The 21,403-nt window shown below is 36.1% G+C and overlaps 1 long non-coding RNA gene and 1 pseudogene across 1 annotated transcript; one reads left to right on the plus strand and one right to left on the minus strand.

The window, feature by feature from the left end:
• Positions 1 to 1,629: 1,629 nt before the first annotated feature.
• LOC141409293 (uncharacterized) lies at positions 1,630 to 17,365 on the plus strand. Its single transcript, XR_012429130.1, has 2 exons — positions 1,630 to 1,760; positions 17,239 to 17,365. It is a non-coding gene; the product is annotated as an uncharacterized lncRNA (long non-coding RNA).
• LOC123570668 (small nucleolar RNA U3) lies at positions 8,931 to 9,136 on the minus strand (annotated as a pseudogene).
• Positions 17,366 to 21,403: the final 4,038 nt, after the last annotated feature.

Genomic DNA, 21,403 nt, shown 5'->3' on the forward strand with positions numbered 1-21,403 from the left:
AAAAAAAAAAAAATTTTAAATTATGTAATCAGTTCTCAATTATCTAAGCTATCATAGTCTGCAAAGGGGGAGGTTGTTAATCAGGGCTTCACAACTCCAGTTACATTTTAGCCAGACAACTTCCATTTTATTCAATTATATTCATTTATTTATTAAGTAAATACTTATCTAGCATCTACAATATGGCCAGGCACTATTTTAGGTGCTGAGAATAAGGCGGTCGAAAAAGGTAGACAGAGTCCATTGTCTCATAGAGCTTGTATTCTGGGATGGGATGGAATAAGGGAGAGCAGATTTCTGATTAGCATGCTTGAGGAATACTAGGAAGGCCAATGATTCTGGACTACCTCGAACAAGGAGGGAGTTAGGAGAATGGGCCAGAGAGATATCACATCAAGAACATAAAAGGCCTTGAAGGCAAAATAAGAAGTTTGGATTTTAGTATAAGTGTAATGAGAGATGTAAGACAAAATAAGGAGTTTGGATTTTTGTATAAGTGTAATAATAAGATATGTAACCTGATTTGTGATTTAAAGGATCCTGCTGCTTCTGGGTGGCAAAGAGCCTATGGTATGGCCAGAATGGAAGCAGCAAAGCCTGTTGAGAGATTTAAGTAGATTTCCACTTCTACGTGTGATGTAGTAGGTTGCATTAGGGCAATGCTTCTGCTGAAAACAATTAGAAAAACCTGGATAAATTCTGAAATGTATTATTTTAAAGCCACAAAGAGCTATGGGAGCTATGAGGACAAGACAGGCTACAATTTCAGAGAGGGACATGGATGATTAGGAGCTATTTTCTCCCGTGAGAGCATTTGATAATTCTGGGCATGGGCTAAGGATTAAAACTTGGCCCAGGCTGAGGACTACTTCTTGGGAAAATAAAAACTTTAGTGGTTATGTGAAGCTGGACTGACAAAATTTGAGACTATAGGGATCTCAAATACATGGCCAGGTTTTCCCACAAGACAACTGCTGAACTCTGAAGCTAGGTAGGAGATTAAAGAGCTAGGTTGAAAGCTTCTGAAAGGTAGAGTGAAATATCACATAGTCTTGTGATGCTTAGGAAACAAAGGCTGCTCTGGGGAGCAGACCCCAAAATAAAATATGCAAGGATAATAAAATCCCTAGAAGGAGTGGTGAATTGATCTGGAGATACTTTTCGTCTGGGATACTTAGTAAATCTGGGTGCCCCTTGAGGCTGAAAATCTAGGCTAGACCTGTAGCAGAGTAGCAGAAGGCCCTTCCTGAGAAGCAGAGAAACCAACAGGATTCGACTTTTTTGTTTGTTTGTTTGGATTGAAGTAGCAAAATTGCAGACTTGAGGAGTGTCAGACACATAGAAGGTTCCTTGATGACATTTGCCACATTTGAAGTTGTGTGGGTCAGGAAGCTAAAGAACCAAGTGATAAACTTCCGAAGGGCAGAACTGAACCTCCTTCAGTCATTCAGATTTGGGAAATCAAAATCCTACCAAGTTTACAGTTGAAAACCCTGGGGAGCCATGCCCTAGGAACAGGGCCAAGCAGAACTACATTGAGTTTTACCAAAACTTCTTCACAGCTGCAACTCAGCAGCATTCCTGATTGGCTTGAGATGATTAATCACCCTAATAGCTGTTCTTGCTATTAGCAGGAGGAAAGCCTTTCTGATGGAAGATAGCATGATCTGGAGGCTCTGCGTTTTCTTTAGAATTGGAAAATAGGCCAACAGAAAACACCCAAGCAGAAGCACAGAGAGAAAAAATAATGGAAAAAACAGGTAAGAGTAATGTGGACCGTGATGAAAATGATGTGTAATTGAATTTCTGGAAGGAGAAGACGAGAGAGTAGAATAGAAACAATATTCAGAGTGAAAAGCTAACCATTTTCCAAAACTGATGGAAAACGTGAATCCATAGATTCAAGTAGGATAAATACAATAAAAACAATACCCAGCATTTTATATGTAAGACTGCTGAAAACAAATAGTAGGAAAGTCTTAACTGGAGTCAGGGAAAGACTATATTCCAAAAGAACATCAGTAAAACTTATATCTGACTTCTGAACTGAAACATTGGAAGTCAGAAGGCAATGAAACGGCGTCTTTCACATGCTGATAGAAAATAATTGCCAAGCAGGAATTTTATACCTGGTGAAAATATACTTGAAAAATTAAGGTGAAATAAAGACAATTTCAAACATATGAAAATGGATAAAATTTGTTGCTACCCGTCCTGTACTAAAAATAATAATAATAAGCAATAGCAAAGGGAGCTCTTCAGAGAGAAGCATGTAACTTGAAGAGGGAATGAAAAATACCAGAAAGGGAAAATATCTGGGTAAATACAAATGAACATTGATTGTATAGAACAATAAAAGTAATGTCTTTTGGAGTCTTAAATTGATATATAACCAAAATGCATGACAAAAATAATGCAAAAAGTAAAAAAAGGATTAAATAGGAGTAAGGTGTTATAAGGTTCTAGCAGTATTGGAAGATGATATAAGTAATAATTTATACTAGAATGTGATAATTCAAGTATATATGATGTAATCTAAGTAATCTATATTCCTATACCATGAAATACAATGAAAATGATAGTATAACAAATTAACATAGGAAAATATTTTAAAATGTACTAGATTAATCCAAAAAAGAAAGGAAAATAAAAAAAATATGAAACAGAATATAAAATGTAAAACAGATTGTAAAGTCATAGTTATAAACCCACTATATCCACAATTGTATTACAAGTAAATGAACTAAATATTCCATATAAAAGACTGACATTTAAGACTGGATAAGAATACAAACTCCAACTATATACTGCTTACAAAGAACAAAGGATCCAAATACATAAAGATACAGAAAGGTTAAATGTAAGAGAGGTTGGGAAAAGGTATACTTAAAAAAACACTGACCAAAAGAAAGGTATTACAGCTTTATTCATATCGATGTAGGTTTTTAAGGGGAGAAGCATTATCAGAGATAAGAGGGCTATTTTGTAATTGTAAATTGTAATTGTACAATCCATCAGGAAAGAGACTATTGTAATAATCCATGCCAGAGATGACAGTGCCTTGGACTAGAAAGGTAAGTGTGGATGTTAAGGTGACATGGTGAAATTCTGGGTATATATTGTAGGTAGGTGCCAACAGTACTTGCTTTTGGATTTGGTATGGAATATGAAATAAAAGATAGGTGTTAATAGTAATTCCAAAGTTTTTGTCCTGAGGGACTAGATGAATAACAGTACCATTTACTGAAATAGGGAGTTAAAAATGCATCAAGATTATTGCAAAAAGGAAGTAGAACTTGTGTAAATCTCAAATTATTTTCAATTTTTCTTTTAATTGTAGGTTGAACATCAGTGTGGTCTGTGACTGGTGTTAAGATAATATTTGATGATGCTAATACTGTGAGCGAAGAATAACACTAGAGAAAATCCATATTATCTCACCCATAGGAGAATTTGCCCTTTGGTCATGAATTTAGGTTGAGATGTGGGTTTAGGAGAGAAAAAGTTCTCTTTTGGCTATGTGGAATGGGATGGAAGAAATAGCAGTAATTCAGTTTTGAACATATAGACTGGTGCTGTGGAGAAGAGATCTGGATATACAAATTCCCAATTTAGTTTGACTCCTTAATTTTACAGATGAAGATCTTGAAGCTCTGAAACTTGCTTACAGTCACACAGCAAATAAATGCCTCAGGTGGAACTAAAATCCAGGTCTTTTGGGGGCTTAGCATAGGGTCACAGATAATACCATCTACTGCTTCTAAACTTGCTTTGTTGAACTCCAGAAAATATCTCATATAGAATAACAATAATTTAAAAAATGTGTTGTGTGTGTAGTATTTTACAGATATTGTGCTAAATGCTTAAGATACCTTTTCTCTAAAGTCTTTTTGTTGTTGTTGAGATGGAGTCTTGCTCTGTTGTCCAGGCTGGAGTGCAATGGCACAATATGGCTCACTGCAACAACCTCTGCCTTCCGGGTTCAAGCGATTCTCCTGCCTCAGCCTCTGGAGTAACTGGGATTACAGGTGCACTAACCCACCTGGCTAATTTTGTATTTTTAGTAGAGGTGAGGTTTCACCATGTTGACCAGGCTGGTCTCAAGCTTCTGACCTCAAGTGATCCATCCGCCTTGCCCTCCCAAAGTGCTGGGATTACAGGCATGAGCCACCGTGCCTGGTCCCTTTTCTCTAAAATCTTTATAGCGCAACAAGGTAGATACTATCATCCTCATTTTTACCGATAAGAAACGAGCTTTTGAGGTTAAGCAACTCTCCCGAGGTCAAATCATTGGTGAATCTAGTCAGATAACCAGGATGTTTAACTCCTGCAACCACTATGCAATACATTTACCTGTGTCGTAGAAAATTAACACTCAATTGTGCTATGTCTCATTCACTTTCTTTGATTTTTTGTGGGTTTATGATCAGTTCACAGCTTATACTATTTGATTTTTTTGCCTTTCAATTTTTCCTTTGGAGTTTGAATTTGACTGAGGAACCGTTTCCGTTGAGTTAAATTTAGGGAAATGACTGATACTTAATGTAAGGCTCTTTTTCCAGGGCGCATGATAAATCCTTCCTCAGGACACAGTGTTGGCTTCTTCAATTTCAGCAGCTGTAATTGCTGTCTTTGGGAACAAAGGAATAATTGGAGATCATTTGTAATAAAAGCCTTCTCTCTTTTTCTAAGAGCATTCATATTTTTGTTGACCTCTTTGAAAATTACAGAGAAAATAAAATAAATCCAGCAAACCCTCCCAAACAAAACAAAACAAAACAAAACATACGACTTACAGAACTCAACACCTCATCCAAATCCTCCAACCTGAACTAAAACATCCTCAGAAGAAGCAGCCTTTTTTTTTTTTTTTTTTTTTTTTGTCTTTAATCTAAGGGCAGTGTAAAAGCCTGGGTAGTCTCTAGGACTACTTTAATCAATTTAATGGAGTTTGTTGACTTCAGGCTTTGGGCTAGTACAAAGAGACACTCAGATGTAAGCCAGTGAGAGAATGCTTTCACAGGGCATTGGACTGAAAACAGCAGTATGCAATAAGAGGAGCGGTCCAAGAGGAGTCAATGATGTGGTCGATTCTGGGTGGATTGATACAGTCTGAGAATGTGTTATGTTACTAAAGGTGTAGTGGCGAAAGCCAGCTGGCCCCTCAATCTAGCGTAATTTCCTTTACAAGGCACTTGTGAGAAAAAAAGTGCACAGTGATGGACCTTTGTTAGTTCAAAGGTTTTTACCTCTTTATTGTGAAGCCCCATTGTGAATTCACAGGGCTTAAAATATGTATTAATGTCCCTTTCATTTTATCATTCCAAAAGAAATCAAAGACAGAGAACTTTTTTCTTCCCAATGAGCTTGTCTTTTTGAAATCACAGAGTGTTTGTGCATATGGTCTCCTAATGTCTCAGTTGAATCTGGGATTTCAGTGGGAGTTAGTGAGACATTGTTATTCCTTAAAGACTTTCAAGAAACTTTTGCAAAAAGACAGACTTGCTTTCTCTTCTTTTTCAATAATTACATTTTAGTTTATTGTACAATGAAAGAGAGCAAACTACAAGTACATTTTTTTTAAAGATCTGAGAGTGTGAACCTTCCACCTCCTTTTCAACTAAAGTTGATGAATTTGTCCTACTATAATCTCAACCCTTGAGTATTTCTATCCACAACTTTTGCTTCAGCAAAACTTCTGACTAAATCAAACAGGTTTTCAGCATAGACATGGTATGCTGTATAGTGTGATGCTAGTGAAAAAATAAAGATTTTGGCTGTATGACTAAAATAATACTCTCATGAGCATTACTAATTGCCATTTACTGTTATCGGCCTGAGGAATTTTTCCTGAAGGCATATATTTTATATTGTGAATTGCTTGCTCGCTGGAGTCTCTATGTACTATATTTTTCATCTGACATACAATCCATACTTAAAAATCTATCTTTTATCCATTCAGTACAGTTTAAAGTTTAATTTCAGTGTTTGACAGTTTATAAAAAGAAGAAATGCTCATTTTTTAAAACTGGAAAAACAGAATCTCTAGTAGTACAAAAACATTGGTGACACTACCCTACTTCCCAAAGAAATATTTTGTTCATGATTTTCTGAAATGTGAATCAAAACTCTCATGACAGGTGAATGAAGAGAGAAGAATTAAGATATAGGTACAAACAAAAGCAGCATTAATAATTCAGGTAAATAAAATTTGCATACAAAAGAATATCATCAAGGTGATGGGGAATACTTCTGAAAGTACAGGACATTTAGGCAATAGGAAAATGAGTTGAGAGTTGAATGTTTTATATTTCACAAAAGGCTTTATATAATTTAAAATTTTTTCCTGATTCCATTGTTCAAGCAAACATTATTTACCATTATCTCTAACCTTTCCTTGGTTAGATAAATTGGAATTTTTTCTATATGTTGCGATGTTTTATTATTATAATTTTTTTTGAGATGGAGTCTCACTCTGTCACCCAGGCTAGAGTGCAATGGCATGATTTAGGCTCACTGCAACCTCTGCCTCCTGGGTTCAAGCGATTCTTCTGCCTCAGCCTCCCGAGTAGCTGGTACTACAGTTGCACACCACCACGCCTGGCTAATTTTTGTATTTTTAGTAGAGATGGGGTTTCACCATATTGGCCAGGCTGGTCTCGAACTCCTGACCTCATGATCTGCCTGCCTTGGACTCCCAGAGTGCTGGGATTGCAGGTGTGAACCACCACTCCTGGCCTCCTATAAGTTGCAACTTTAAGGGACAAACCACACGTAAACTATAAACTGTTCTTCAGCATTTTTGCAATTTATATGTATTAATCTGAATTGGCTGAAAGCTGTTACTTTCTTACTTGAGTCATTTTTTCCATGTCACATCTCATTAGTAGTGTCCCTCAGTGGGCCTTTCCATGTAGAATGAACGCTTCAGTTTTTAAGGCACAATGTAAAACCGTATTCACTCAAGTTATCTTAAGATGTGTTAAGAGAGCAGCTTGCATTGGTAAGAATCAAAAGATGCATTGACAAGATTCGTTTTCTTTTCAATGCGAAGCCATAAGGGTTTGTTGTTTTTAAGGAGGAACTTATGATAAGCTAAAAGAGTTATTACCTGCGTTAGAATGACAGCTGGCTTGTCTAACTTGCTTCATTTATTCAACAAATATTTAATGAGGATCTGAGGATAGGAAAATAAAAGAAGTAGTATAAAAATGTTCATAATCAGAGGAGAGGTACCAAGTGAAATAATGAGACTTCGGTAAAAAAGGGGGCAAAAATGTTTCAGAAAGAAAGAATGATCACTTAAAGCCAGGAGTCTTAGACAAGCCTGGGCAACAAGGCAAGACCCTGTCTCTAAAACAAAATAAAAATATTAGCCTGGCGCAGTGGTGTGCACCTGTAGACTCAGCTACTTTGGGAGGTTGTGGTGGGAGGATTGCTTGAGCCCAGAAGTTTGAGGCTACAATGAGCTATGATTGAGCCACTGAACTCCAGTCTGGGTGACAGAGCAAGATCCTGTCTCAAAAATAAAAAGAAAAGAAAAAAAGACAGAGGAAACAACATAAGCTTGGCGTGATAAAACTGGGAGCTGCAAGTATTTGGAGTGGTAGATTTGTGTATTGCGGTGAGGGGGGGAGAAAAAGTGGAGACAGTGGTAGATGAGACAGGCAGAAGCCACAACTGTGTGATATGCCAAGTAATTTAGACCTTATTCTGAAGAAGACAAATAGCTATTGAAGGGTTTTAAGTAGGAGAATGATCTGATCAAACTGGGGAATATTGACAGACCACTCTGGAAATTGTGTGGAATTTAGATTCAAGAGATACTAGATGCAGAGAGTTAGTAACAAGGATTAGAGTGAGCTGGGAGAAGTATAAATACTGTGTGTGTTCAGGCAGAGTAGATGGTACGTTGGATATAGATTTGTGAGGTACTTAGGAGATAGAATTGACAGCATTTGGTTTGGTGATTAGAGGTAAGAAGTGAGAGAAAAGGTGGAGTCTTCTATGACTTCCAGGTTTCTGACTCAAGAGACCTGATGAAGGGTGGTCAGACTAGGAAATAGAAGAACTGAAACGTGTTTAATGGTGGTGCCAGTCACGGTTGAGATAATCAGATTGGAAGCTTAGTTCTGGACTTGTTGAGTTTTAATTTTATGTGTCTAACTATCAGGAGATAATTTTAGGTAAGGGATACAGATTTGGGAATATTTCATTTCTAATGGTAGCTAATGCTTCAGATAAAAATACACTACTTAAAAAGTGTCCTTTTAATATTTTGTTTTTAAATGGGAAAATACATGCATATGGTAAAAAAATTAGATGGATGCAATAAAACACAAGTCTTTCTCCCATCCCAAGTCCGCAATTCCTTTCTCCAGATTTAGGTATTGTTAACAGTTTTCAGAAATGTACTTGACATTTTCTTTCCAAGTACAAGCATATATATTTGTGTGTATATGTAGGTGGAAATGTCTTACATACATACATGTTTTAAATAGAAATGTTAGTCTGTTATATTTATCCTTCTGTACCTTATTTTTTTCACTTTTCAGCATACCCTGAAGATTATGTCATATGGACACATATAGATCTACTTCATTCTTTGTAATGGTTTTGTAGTATTGCATTTCACACAGGGACCTAGTTTTCTTAAACCAGATTTTTTTTTTTTTACTGATTTTTTAAATATAGTTTTCATGCTAAACAATGCTTCAGTGAACATCTTTGCACATGTAGCTTGGGTTGGAGTATTTCCTTTTTTTATTATTGGTGCTGAGCTAGAAACTAATCTGAGAGAAGGCACATTGTATTAAAAAACCTGAAAAACTACTCCTCACTCTGATTGGAATCAGACTTGTGTGCCTTACTCTCTATTTACTGTAGGGATGCTAAGGTGATGAGGTGACTCTTTTTTAAAAAAAATGGGAACCACTCAAACTGTGTCCTTTCTTACTCTCCCAGAGAAGAACGATCATCAACGGCCAATGGCAGTCGCAGCGAAGCAACACCAAGATCCGGGCTCATGCTCAGGAGAGAACGCTGCGCCTCCTGCTCATGGTTTTCGGTGCTCTGCACGTTCACAGAAACTTCTCTGGTAGTGCACTGTAGGAATGATCCCTGAAAGTATAGTCTTGATGAAGTGACTCTTAATCGGGATTCTCCCCATGTCAGTATGTGCAGGTCTTCTCTTCTGGGCTAGTAGGTTTCCCCCATAGAAACATTTCAGACATTCTACCTGGGAATGGGAGGCTGTTGCTAGACTTTGGGTTGCTCAACAGGATAAGGGCACTGTGGGCCTTATTCTTGTAGACGAGCGGAATGCCTGTACTGATGTCTTCAGCGATGCCAGCGTCCCTGAATCTGGGACCTCTTCGATTCAACATCATCAAGAAAATCTCTTATCTAGGGTTGAGGGAGCAGTTGCATGGCTCCGTGGAATGTGGGAGAAATTCTGGGATTTGAACTGCTCTTTATATCACTGCCTTTCAAATTTTAAGGGGTTTACAGAGCACTTGGGAATCTTGTTAAAGTGTAGGCCTGATTGGGTAGGGACGGAATCAGGGATGGGACCTGAAATTCTGCATTTCTTTTTTTTTTTTTTTTTTTTTTTTTTTGAAGAGTGCCTATGCTGCTGGCCCACAGGCTTTGGCTAACAAAGTTTTGGCTAAACTATCAACCCAACTTCTCTTGAATTCTGACGCTTTCCTAGGGTTCTGGGGACATGAATAAAGTCACATTTTCTTGATTTTTCCCTCTGCAGTCTCAGGCTGTAGGGTTTTCAGTTGTGTGAAATGAGTTATAATTTGTTCGTATTAAAGTGAGATAGAAAGATATCCCTCTCCTGTTTTTGTCTCGTTTCCTGTTCTCTTTGTCCTTGTGGATTCATAGCTTCTGATTCCTCTTTTGTTATTTTAATAGAGTAAAAGAGGAAACAGAGATAAATACGTGAGTTCAAGTTGCCAAATTTTCTTATTTTAGATAATTGCAGGCATCCGAAAAGCATTTTTTATGACTGTAAAATTCTATAGAAGTATTCATTAAGAGATTACTTGTTGAGCAAACTAGGAGGTAATGGTAAAAAGTCCCTTTCCATTCTTGTATCAGGCATATAACTTGTATTCATCAGGTGAATAGTCGGGTTACTACAAAACCTTGAAGAATAGGCAAAGGGTGAAAATGCATGCAAAGTATTAATATGGTGAATTTGGGTAATTGGGGATTCAGTCATAGCCAGTTTACTGTTGCAGACCTATAGGAATTTCTTCATGTTGAATGTTGGAATAATACAACTCTAGTTCTGACTGAATTTGGAACTAGAAGTTTGGCCATGACTAGATGGTAGCAGAGAAGCAACCATAAGATATGAGATGTAAAATAGTCTGCATCTATCAATCCTCTATCTACATACCTACCTACTGATCGTCTATTATTCACATATATATATGCATACATATCACCTCCAGATGTAGAACCACATATTCTAAAATTTATGCACTTGCAAGCAAATACAAATTATATTCTTATTTTTCTTTTTTTTTTTTTTTTACGAAAAACATAGCTATTAAATACACTGTTCTACATTAATTTTTCCATAGCAGTATTTGGAATGTTTCCTCAGTTTTTAAAATTATGCAGTATTCCACTATATAAATGGACAATAGTTAACTCACCTCCTGTTGGATAGCTATGTCTGCATTGTCTCCAATATTTTGCTCTTAGAAATATTGCTGAAATCAATATAATTTCACATACATGCTGATAGATCTTTAAGGTAAATTTTCTGGTTTGGAATTTCAAGGTCGGGGGATGTGTATTTATAGATATTGCCAATTACCAATTGTTCTTTATAAGGGCTAGACACAGTTAAACCTCTGCTTGCAATGTTTGAGAGTACCTGTTACCGCATAGAGAATACATGAACAGTTCTAGATTTTTGCCAATATGATAGGTATTCTTTAAAAAGGCATTTTTTTGTTTGTATAAATGAGATAGAACATCTTGTCATATATTTAAGAGCTACTTGTATATTTTTTTCCGGAATTAACTATTCATTTTTTTTCCAGTTTTTCCACTGGATTTTCTTTTCATAGATTTCTTGGAACTTAAAAAAATCATTTAAAATTAAATGTTTTTAAAATTACACTTGTAATTTTCTCTTTTTTTTAAAAAAATCTAATTTTAGGTTCAAGAGTACATGTGCAGGTTTGTTACATAAGTAAATGGCATATCATGGAGTTTCAGTGTACGTATTATTTCATTTCCAAGTGATAGGTATAATACCCAGTAGGTAGCTTTTTGATCCCCTCCCTTTTCCCACCGTCTACATTCCAGTCGGCCCCAGTGTGTGTTGTTCCCTTTGTTATGTCCATGTGTTGTTGTGTAGTTCCCACTTACAAGTGAGAAATGTGGGATTTGGGTTTCTGTTCCTACATTAGTTTGCTTAGGATGATGACGTCCAGCTCCATCCATGTTGGTGCGAAAGACATGATCTCATTCTTTTTTATGGCTGTGTAGTATTCCATGGTGTATATGTAGCACATTTTCTTTATCCAGTCTATCATTAATGGGCATTTAGCTTGATTCCACGTCTTTCCTATTGTGAATAGTGCTCCAAGAAACATAGACATGCCTGTGTCTTTATGGTAGAATGATTTATACTTCTTTGGGTTTATACCCAATAATGGGATTCCTGGGTTAAATGGTAATTCTGTTTTAAGCTCTTTGAGGAATCACCACACTGCTTTCCACAATGGCTGAACTAATTTACATTCCCACTAGCAGTGTATAAGCATCCCTTTCTCTCCGTAACCTCACCAGCATCTGTTATTTTTAAACTTTTTAATAATAGCCATTCTGACTGGTGTGAGATGGTATTTTATTGTGGTTTTGATTTGCATTTGTCTAATGATTAGTGTTGAGTGGAAATCTTTATATATTAGGGAGATACGGCAGACACACCCTGATCCCCATTGAGTAATGCTCTTGTGTAAACCCCTCTCCTCCAATGAGGGCAGAATCTGTGACTTCTAATTAGGAGAATATGGCAGACGTGAGGGGATTTTTGTAGTTGTAATAAAAGTTCCTAACCAGCTGACTTAAAGTTAATCAAAAGGGAGATTACCCTGGGTGGGTCCGACCTAACCAGGTGGGCTCTATGAAAAAGGGTCTAGAAGTCAGAGACCGGAAGTAGCAGAAGCTTGTTCTCTTGGTTGCTGGTGTTGAGGCTAACTGCCAGGACTTCTGCCAGTCACAGGAGGGAATTTGGAAGCGGATCTTTCCCTAGTCAAATCTCCAGGTGAGAACACAGCTTTTACATTTTGAGTCACAAGTAAAAAGACTTCCCTCATTCTAAGAATCTAAAATATTTTCCTGTGCTTTCTTCTAGAAATTGTGGGGTTTTACTTTTGTATATTTTCTGACCTTTGATCCATTTGGAATTTAATCTGACTGAAAGTGTAGGGTGTGATTAAATGTTTGCTTTTTTCCAGATGGACGTCCAGATACCTCAACACCCCTTATTTTGTAGTCCAACTTGTCCCTCTTGGTTTTGAGAAGCTACTGTTGTCGTATGCTACATTCTCTTATATATTTGGATACTGAGCTTTTAATATTTTGGTAGCATTATTTGATGAAGTGAATTTTTTTAGGAGGAATTCTTTCTTAGAAGTCAGGAATTTTATTTAAATTGTTCATATTTATATCTTCATGGCTTAACCTACTGTTTGGAATATTGTAGATTCTCAATAAAGGCTTGTTGAATGAATGGATGGTGGTGTTTACACAATGCAGAATGTAATTTGGGTAATGCTTTTTCTCAATGTTAACTTTCCATAGTCAGAAGCTAGATCTTTATTTAGGAAATTATGATCCAGGCTAAAGCCCTGTTCCTACCAATAAGTCTGTATATATGTCTTCAATGCTTATCTGTAGATATAATGTTGGCAGATAGGACCAAAGAGAAATGAAGTATATAGCAACATGTTTATACCCACCCTGCAGTTGATAAAAAGCAAAGTTTACTGCAATCAATTAATAATCATGTGTATTTATTAGGGGAATGGGAAATGGGAGTCATTTCCTGCTCCATCCCGTAGTTTTCATGGGGGGAATTTTTCTCTTGCTCTAATTCTTTCTCCAACCCACAGAGGTACAGTGAATTATCTCACTAGTGCGTTTGGAAGAGGAATTGGGCACGAAAAGCCTAGCCACTTTCTCCCACTGTGTGTGTGTGTGTGTGTGTGTGTGTGCATTCAACTACTTACAGGAAGCATACATTCTAATCTGCTTTTCCACGTATGTTTTCTATTAGTAGAAATTAAATGAACTAGGCCAGCCATGGTCACTCACGCCTGTAATCCCAGCACTTTGGGAGGCTGAGGTGGATAAATCACTTGAGGTGAGGAGTTTGAGACCAGCATGACCAACACAGTGAAACCTCATCTCTGCTAAAAAACAAAAATCAAAAAATGAAAAAAAAAAAGAAAAATTATCTGGGCATGGTGGTGGGCACCTGTAGTCCTAGCTATTTAGGAGACTGAGGCAGAAGAGCCACTTGAACTCAGGAGGTGGAGGTTGCAGTGAACCAAGATGGCGCCACTGCACTCCAGCCTGGGCGATAGAGAGACTCTGTCTCAAAAAAAAAAAAAAAAAAAAAAAAAAAGAGAGAGAAATTAAATGAACAAATAGTAATATTTACACGATGTGAAATGTGGTCTTTGGAGAATATTTTTCTCCAAAGCTTGATCACCTTGATGACCAGAAAGGACTGCGTTTCAGCACTTGATGGGGCTGAGTGAATTCACTTACTTCCAGTGATTGTTGATGCATACTTAAACCGTGTCCTTCAACCTAGAGTGGTCTTTGTTGGTAACACTGCTGATACTTTGATCTCCGTCTCTTGTTTAGCTCTCAGTTGGCTCAGAGCTCAGGCTGAGAAAAGGGTGCTATTTAATGGATTCCCTCAAACCTTATCAGTCTTTAATCTGAATTACTTTAATATATGCTTCCCTTGATCCCCTCCCTAGGTACCATATGTTGAAATTACTTAATTCGACCAGCTTTGTTTTACCATATTGTGTTTTAGCTGAACTCTGAGTATTTACAAAGAAGGCAACTGACTGCTGGTACTGATGATGGTGTGTTTAATATCTCATCTCTACATACTCATTGAAGGCAGCACCTATTATGTATACAAGTTCATTCAGTATTTTCAGAGAATGAGCAGAGCCTGTGAAATTCATTAAACATTACCACAATAAGAAAAAAGGACAAACCACAAGAGAAAAATAATCTGTACATAAGACTTCACTGCAAACTAGACGATTTCAGTGTTTATAAATATTCGTCTGTGGAGAGAAGTACGTGTATTATAATAATTATGCATTAGTGCCTCATTAGTAGAGGGTTACATCCATGCTGTTTCTTTTTCCTCTAGTGTATTTCTGATAAGTTAGCATTTTAAAGTCTTATTTAAAATGTAATAAAAACAGGAGAGTGCGTGTGTGTATATTCAAGAGTAGATTATTTATAATTCCTTCAGCTGTGTGAGGAAACATATTCCATGGGTTCTGAGCCTACAGAAAAGATGTAAAGAATTGCCTTCCTCATCCAGAATCAGAACCTAATTACTTGTAATGTGGACAATCAAATCAAAACTTCCGCTGTATTGACTTTTTTCTCGATGCCATTATATTGCTACTTGCATTTAAGTTCTAGGTCTTTAAATATGTTTTGTAAATGAGACACTTTCCAGACCAGCACTTCTAGAAATGCCTTCATTATGAACTTTGTAGGTACATTCTAATTGCAAAATCCACAGACATTTCTCAGTCCTTTTCTTATGAGATCTTTCTGTTGAATTTGATATAGTTGATCAGTTTCTTTTCTTTTCTTTTTTTTTTTGAGGTCCTGTACACCTTTGGATTCTGGATATTTCACATTAATTGATCTCTGTCAGCCTCTTTGACTGCTGTTTCTTTGTTTCTTACATAAGACCTTTTAAATTTTTCTTTGCTTGTCCTTAACATGTTTCCCTGAAATCCATTTATTTCCTTATCTCTGCTCTTTTCACACTTCATACTTCCTAGATGATCTTCATTTTCATGATTTCAGTTATCATCACCTAATGCTGATATGCTATATCTATAAAGATGAGCTATAGTCTATATTTCTAGGTCTATAGACCCTCTGGAATCCATGAATGTCAACTGCTTGTTGGCTACTTCTATTTGGATATCTCGTAGGTTCTCAGAACTCAGCAAGAGCAACTGGCATTCATTATCTTCTTTTATAAGCTTTCTCCCACTTCTTTATTCTATTTTAGATGGTGGCATCACCATCGTTCAGTCACCGAAATAAGAAACGTGGAATTCAGCCTTGATAGCCTTCTTTACATCCTCTCCCATGTCAATTTAGGCACCAAGTTCTGCCAAATGCTCTCTCAAAATGCTCTCAACTCTGTTTCTTTCTTTCCATTTATCTTACCACAACCCTATTTAAAGCCTAGAAAGTGAACCTCAGTTGCAATCTATTGCAACTGACTTTTCACAGGTCCTCTTCTGTGTAGTCTTGCCCTCTTCAAAGTCACTCTCCATACTGCTCTAGAACCCATCTCTGTCCAGACATCGTCCTTCTATATAGAAATGTAAAAAGTAACAAAAAATTTTACCATTCCCCAAATCCACTTCTCTGGAGTAACCACTGTTAGCAATACATTTCATAAGTCAAGGTTCTTAATTACAACTAATAGAAAATGCTGGCTGATTTAAATAGGAAAAGAGTATATTAAGAAGATATTGGGTAGCTTTCAGAACCAAGTTGAGGACTGTGCAGCCAGGAGGCAAGTGAGAGGCAATACCCAGCATAATGCTGAGGATATCACTGTCATGGGCACTGTGTGATAGGTGCTGAGGCTTGCCACTGATAGTGCTGAGCTGTAGAAATTGGACGTTGACTTGGCACTGCAATCATTGCTTCCCAGGAATGTGATCCTTCTGCACCTGCCACCACTGTCAAATATACAGATCTTCCTGGTCCCTGCAACTCTGGGATGGGTACTTGGATTGGTGTAGCCTGGATGCAGCAAGGACTTGGAAGGAATGATCTGGGATTTTCAGAGACAAAATGAAGAGGAGTTTTAGAGTAGTGCCTCTGGAACCAAATTTCTTGGGCTACAACTGTGTTCTTCTATTTACTGGTTGTAGCTCTGCGCAGGTTGCTTGATCTCTCTGTCTCAGTTTCCTCATTTGTAAAATAGAAATATAGTTGCAATTACTTCATGGGGTTGGAGGGAAAATTGAATAAGTTAATCTAGGTAAATTGCTTAGAATGCTTCCTGATGCATATATAAAATGTTAGCTATTATTATTTCACCGTATATAGTGTGACTTGATTCTACTTCCCACTGAGACTTATAAGGGGGAGGAGGACTGTCCAGATTTAGGAAAGAGGTTCATATAGTGAGTAGCCAGAAATAATGACAAGTATCCACTATCATATATATTCTTACAGACTTCTACCCATACATTTGCTATTAAAATATTTATGCTTGTGTGTATTTGTCAGGATACTCAATTCAAACCTTATTCAAACCACCACAGACAAGAAATGTGGGAATTTCTTGGCTTCTGTAATTAAAACACAGAGAGGATGTGATACAGCTAGGTCTCAAGGACAACTGGAAGCATTGATTTCAGTGCCACTAAGACTGTCTTCCCATCTACCTCTGTTTTCTTTGTCTATTCAGTATATTTCTTTTATATGTGTTTCTTTTACAAGACTGAAAAGTACCACCCCTGGCAAACTTCAGGCCTCATATGTCCCCATTTCAACATCAAAGAGGAAGTGAAATGTCGTCTTTCTGATGCCTAGGAAAAGAATCCTGAGATGGGGCTATGATTAGATTGGCTTGAGTCAATTATTGTGACTGGGAAGGTGGTATCATCAGGAAATATGAAAGCTTTACTGAAATCACATGTTTGAAATTTGGGGAAAGATTTTTCTAGAAGTGGGAAGAGAAAACTTGGCAGTTTTATGTACTTTATATGTAACACTCACAGCAAGCTAAAAATTCCTTTAAACTTAATCTGTTTTTAAAATGGCAATACAAAGCAAAAATAAGAAATGTGCTAGGTACTGAATTTTAAAACCTTGGAGATGAGCAATGTGTTAACTTGGGCTGCGGGGTTAAGTTGTGCAGTTTCTTGGAATAAAACTTCTATTATCTTTTAATTGCAGAGTATCCTGAGTTTGCAAGGGAGCTTTAAAAAACTGTTACTATTTGCAACCACTTATCTGTGTGAATCAATTCTCTGCAACCAAAACAAAATACAAAGAAAAAAAAAAACAGAAAACAAAAACAAAATAACCTCGAACAGAAAACAAAGTTACTGTTACGACTGCAACCTGCCTTTTCTATGTTCAACAAAACTGATTGACTTCATATTAGGTAATTGTTATACAATTTACTTTACAAAAGTAATGTATACTAATAAAATATTGCTTTCAAATGTCTTATTTGCTAGGCTTTCTTGTAGGATTTTTCTTGAAAGACTTCTACTGTGAAAAATTTGAAAAACAATATATTAGAGCAGGGGCTAGCAGAGTTTCTGTAAAGGGCCAGTAGTAAATATTTCAGGTGTTGTGGGCCATGTAGTTTCTGTTGCAAGAACTCAACTTGACTGCTATTGTAGTGTGCAAACAGCTATAGACAATACATAAATGAACTATGGTGACTACTTCCAATAAAACTATTTATAAAGACAGTTGGCAGACTAGATTTGGCCTATGGGCTGGGCTGTTGTTTGCCAACCTCTGTATTTAGAACATTTGCTATAAACTGATAGATCGGACTATCCAAATTTGTTACCTACTTACCTTAAATGAAGGGGGGCAAATGAGCTGCCTTTTCATTCTATATTGACAGTTATTTTCAAGAGGAGTGTTCTAAAAACAGTTCTGATTTTAGTAATGTCACTTTATGGGTGGCTGAGTTGAAATTAAGTATTTGGCCATTTTGGTTTTGAAAACTATAAACTTTAAGTTAGCCCAAATCTGTTGCTTTTAATGTGTTCTTTAACATAAAATATCTGTAACAGTTTGCATGCTCTGTTGGATAATGATTTTTTTTATGGTGGAGATTCCTTGGGAGATTTACTCATTAACTAATGCTTACTTCTGATCTCATTTGCTAGAGTAAGTGTAGAGTTTACACTAGGCATACTAATCTAATCTTCCAAATTTCAATTTCTTTTTCTTTTGCTCACAATAGCTTGGATCATCTGAAAAAGGGCCTGAATAAATGTATCATTTGTTACTAGCTAAAAACTGTCATCATTAACTTGATTAATCAAAATGCTGCTCTTAAAGATGGATTGAAGCACAAAATAGCCAGCCTGGTTCCCCATAATGAAGAGATTAATTTGACACACAAGACAACCAATTTAGTACTACTCAACGATCATGCTTTATTTAGAAAGCCATCAATTAGTATATTTTTTCCTTGATCTACTATTTTGTCTCTATAACAAGAAACGATGATTTCCTCCAAAGTTAATCTGCTTTCTTAAACATAAAAGGATATTTAGCTCAGCACTCTTACACTCCAAAATGTGAAATTCTGTTTTATGAGTAAAGAGGAAATTAATGATGGATTAAAAAGCTTGCAGTGGAATTCTTTATTTTAGGGTATTACTAATTTTCTTTTTGTAACATGATTGTGAATATGGTAGTAGAAGTCACAGCGAGAGAGACACCCAGGCCTTGTGTTCTTCCTTCTTTTGGATGGAGATTAAAATGGCCTGTGTACATACACTGAGATGTAAACACTACACTGGTTTGCAAAGAAGTTAATTAGATTTTACTGCCTTTTAAAATGTGTGTGGTGGTTGGGAGAAGTTTTTGGCAAAGTGAAAAGAACATTAAGTCACAGTATTAGTTTTCTTTATAGGATTGATACTTAGAGCAATGGAAAAGGTATATTCATGAGATTCATGTGGCATATGGACTTTTTAATCATTCCCTATTGGGCAGCATTTCTTACTATGATGGGAAGAAACAGCAGCAAACATTTCTTTACTAACTTAGGCTAATGATGCTTTCTGGACATCATGTTCACTGTGAATGAGAAGTTGGGTTTGATGTTTAAAGAGTTCTAAGTTGGATTGGATTTCAAATGCAGAAGTTAAGAAAATTTTAAAAAGAGAGCGATGCCGTTTCATTAATAGTTCATGGAAATTTACCATTTGAAAGGCTGATCTGATATGCTTTAGAACTTATTGGGGGTTATTAGATGACATACAATTTATGGATCTGACAGATTCTTAAAATCTGTTTTGTTTTGTTTTTGTTTTTGCGAGGAGGGACCTTGGCAGAATGCTATGTGTGTGAAGTGTATATATGTCTTGAATAAGTGTGAATGGTTGATGTTTCTGCCTAAGTGTATCAGCCTCGTGGTGCTGGGAAGCTTTCCAGGATTCTAGGGGATGTCAAATATGGATAGGGAGAGACACTGTGAGTGACAGCCAAAGCTAGATTTTCCTGGTTTTGAATTCATCTGCAGGCTTTGCCTCCATCAATGAAACAGGATAACAATTCAGTAAAAAGTAGTTATTAAACATTCCTTAGGTACCCACTATTGTGGGCCACACTGATGTTTACTGTATGATCGTGTTCCTCTCTTCACAGGGCAGGAGCCCTTGGAGGCTGTTTGGAATTGGGCCCATAATAGAAATGGTCAAAACTTTCCTTGTTGCTGACTTGAAGGATGTAAAGAACAAACATTAAAACATTGCTTAATAGATTTTGGAAACTTGTTTCCTAAGAGGATAATCCTGGCCTGGGAGCCAGGACTATTGTGTTCTAGTCCTGTCCTGACTCCACCAACAAGCAGTGTGTCACCTTGGGCAAGTTTCCCTGCTCTTTTAGAGGTTGGAAAAGTATAGATTTATTGCTCAGATAGAGAGTGGGCAACATGAGAGAACAACATGAGAAGAATACATTAATATTTTAATAGTGTTCAGAGGCATAAGCATGAACAGTTGTAGAAAATATGTACTTGAAGGAAAAATAAGTTTATCATTGAGAATGAATTCCCACAAAGCTGAGAAAAATCTGTTAAGGATTGATGGCTTGACCTTCAACCCATTCATATATTTTCCATTTTTAAAAATAAAAATGTCTCTTCCTCCCCCTTCCTGTGTCCCTTTCTTTTGATTGCAAAAGATATATTTGTTTTGGTAGAAAATTTGGAAAATACAGAAAATTGCTAAGAAGGAAATGAAAACGATGTTAATATCTAGAAAAAAAATTAAAAGGTTTTAATATAACCTTGTAGTTTTCTTGCCTTTGTGTGTGTATGTCCACACGTAATCAGAACCATATTGAATGTAATATTCCAAATGACTGTTTTTATTTAATAATATACTGTGGCCATTTTCTCACGTTAATGATATTCTTCTAAAATATAATTTAAAATAAATGCATAGTATTCCAAAATATGCAACTTGTTTAAAATATTTTTTTCCCATTACAAATAGTTCATTGCCAAAAAATTGGAAAATACAAAAAGATAGAAAGAAGAAAAATAAAATCCATGATAATTCTATTACCAAAAGAAATCAAACTTTTCTTCCAATCTGGTTTTCTAGGCATATTCACCATATTTATAATTTGTATTTTGTCTTTTTATTTAACAAGATAGCATACTTATCTTCTTATATGAGTAAAATTTATCTTACATATAACATTTAAATTTATAGTTAGGTTCTTAATTATATAATTAACATTTGTAATTATTTATATGTGATTAGGTATATAATATATGCAATTATTTTTTACAGTTTGTGTACTTAACCGTTATTGTGAGCTGTTATGTACTAGACATTTAGCATATATATGAGAACAGAACAGGTATAAATTATAAATGAGAGTATAAATTCTTACATAATCTTTTTGTTTTCTTTACCAATGCATATGTTTATATGTGAACTAATACATTTCAGTGCTGTTATTGTGAGTAGCTACATTGTAATCCATTTGCATCATCATCTACTTCACTAATTTACCATTGGTGCACATTTAGATTGTTAATTTTTTCCTAACAGCGTTGTAATAAATATCTTACTGTCAATTTTTTTTCACATTATTTTCCTATGACAATTTCCTAGGGTGTAATATCTTGATTAAAAGACTTACATATTTTAAGACTTTTGATATCTACTGCCAAAACACTATTTATAAAGGTTGTGCCAATTTTAACTCGTAACAGCAATGTGTGAGTGCCATTTTCCCAAACAAAAAATGGCATATCACTGGTATTTTTTTTTAACTATTCATGTTTTAAATTCCTAATAAGTTTATACTTTTTAAAATGTTTATTGAGGAAAAATTTCTTCATTGGTGA

The sequence above is a fragment of the Macaca fascicularis genome, chromosome 1 (assembly GCF_037993035.2).
Source record: "Macaca fascicularis isolate 582-1 chromosome 1, T2T-MFA8v1.1".
In the NCBI taxonomy this organism is placed as follows: domain Eukaryota; kingdom Metazoa; phylum Chordata; class Mammalia; order Primates; family Cercopithecidae; genus Macaca; species Macaca fascicularis.